Source organism: Zingiber officinale, chromosome 1B (genome assembly GCF_018446385.1).
Source record: "Zingiber officinale cultivar Zhangliang chromosome 1B, Zo_v1.1, whole genome shotgun sequence".
NCBI classification, from domain to species: Eukaryota; Viridiplantae; Streptophyta; class Magnoliopsida; order Zingiberales; family Zingiberaceae; genus Zingiber; species Zingiber officinale.
The window spans coordinates 142,087,135-142,089,252 of NC_055986.1; the positions used below are offsets into that span (position 1 = coordinate 142,087,135).

The 2,118-nt window shown below is 40.5% G+C and overlaps 1 long non-coding RNA gene across 1 annotated transcript; it reads left to right on the plus strand.

Annotated features, from left to right (window-relative positions):
* Positions 1-1,434: 1,434 nt before the first annotated feature.
* On the plus strand, positions 1,435-1,794 carry LOC121982599. Its single transcript, XR_006112148.1, has 2 exons — positions 1,435-1,552; positions 1,751-1,794. It is a non-coding gene; the product is annotated as an uncharacterized LOC121982599 (long non-coding RNA).
* Positions 1,795-2,118: the final 324 nt, after the last annotated feature.

Genomic DNA, 2,118 nt, shown 5'->3' on the forward strand with positions numbered 1-2,118 from the left:
AGATTTTGGCATGTGGGGAAAAATTAAAATATTTAAGAAGGGGTTTATTAACATCGGATTTTAAAAACCGATGTTAAAATCGGTGTCTATTAACCAAAAAAAGGGCGCTCATAGACATCGCCTAAAAAACCGATGTCTATGAGCTAAAATCTGCGCTCATAGACACCGGTTTTTAGAAAAACCGGTGTAAAATACTCAAAGACTTCGGTTTTAGCCTAAAATCGATGTTGTTCCACTGATGTCTATGAGTGATTTTGTTGTAGTGACCACACCTTCGTCAAGTGGCAGATCCCGGTGCTGAGGCGATCGACCACGACAGATCAACCCATCTCTTCGCCTCCTTCGCCCCTGACGTTGAGGCGGTGACTGGTATAAGGAGGACAAGATGAGCATGAGTCCAGTGCCGGCCTCGGACACCCATGGCAACCTGTACGAGCAGATCGCGCAGCTCATGCAGTGCAAGCCGCTCGCCGTACAGGAGGTTACATCTCGCCCTTTCCCTCACTTATTTTCGTCCGATCGCACCTTCGATTTATTCCTTCTCTAGTCAGGATGTTTGTTTTGGGGGTTTTCTGCTCGATTCATGCGTATTCTTTACAGATCTGAGGTTGAGTGGGTTTTCTGCTCGAGCTCCTCCTCTCAGGCTAACGCAGAAGAATGGCGGTGCTTGCGATGGCTTCCGGGGTCCTTCGGCCGAGCCTTGGACTGAATCTGGAACCGGGAGGTGCTGGCTTGTGGCCCACCCTTTTGAGCCACTCGCTTCGTCGCTCCCGATCTGTGATCTCGACCCCATCAAAGATCAGGTTTTGTTCTTATTCTCATTCCCCCTACTTGTTATGGTGATTTTCTCATTAAAGTAATGATTTTACCTCCGTGATTGTAGATTTAGGCTAAAAATGTTTCTTTGGTGTGAGATTTTTTCTGTGCTTTCTGATGCAAAAATGTTCATCAGAGGTTGCAATCGTATTCTTTAAATATCTCTCCTGCATGTTCGTTTCCAGTTGCCAGCTTGATTTTTTTCCCCCCTTACATATTCATGTGTAAAAATGTTCCATGGATGTGAAATCTTTACTTTTTATCCCCAATTAAATAGATCAAAAAATGCATATCTCGAGTTCTTATTAACCTAGGATTTTCTTACGGATGAATCGAGAACTTGTAGGCACATCAAGATGTTACTGATGTGTGATCGTTCTATATACCATGTCGTGTTTGTTCTTAACCCTCAATTGTTGGATTGGAGCATATGCTTGTTCTTTGCGTGTGTCTTATTTTCTGCTGATGTCGTATTATGGGATATTGTCATATGTCCATCCCAATGCACTCCTAGAGCTACATACCCAACTGCTGTTGAGGTATTCAAGCACCTGCTTGATGCATTTATCTAGAAATCCGTTCTGATTTTCCCTGAATTCAATTGTGATAGGATGATAATTCCAAAGAGACTGACAGAATTCCAACACCTAAAGTGATAATTGATCAAGACTCAAACCCAGATGCAACCATCGTCGAGGTAGCCTTTGGCGATCGCCTTGGAGCACTACTTGACACTGTATATTGGAAATCTCTGACTCCCTTCATGTTTTTCTTACAATGTTTCTTTTTTGTTTCTAGAGTAGCAAACATTTTTTTAGCTTTGATTTTTTGTTTATAATTATATACTTTGTATATGTAAAATGGTAGATATTGGCGTTAGATCTATTTTAATCTTTAGTCGATCTTTCTTCGTAACGAATTGGTTCAGTTGCAGGTCTTTGATCCGGTTCCCTGGATTGTTCCACATATCCTATGATTCAAGCTTTAAACAATGGAGTTTGTAGAGAAATTTGAGCTCTTCCCAGACTTGAACTGCTAATGTAGAACTGGCCAGTCCATATTTCATTCTTGGACTGTAATGATTTTCTTTGTTGGACTATGGGGTGGGTTAGTGTCGCTTGTTAATGAATAATCTGATGATTTATTTATCCGATGTGACTTAATTATTTCTCCTTGATACAATTATAAATATTTTAATTTGTTAGAGACGATGGGAAATAGTTTATCTGATCAGCATGCCATTCGGAATTTAGTTTTTGATTGAGCTGATTTTTCTTGTAAGTTATATAGAAAAAATATTCG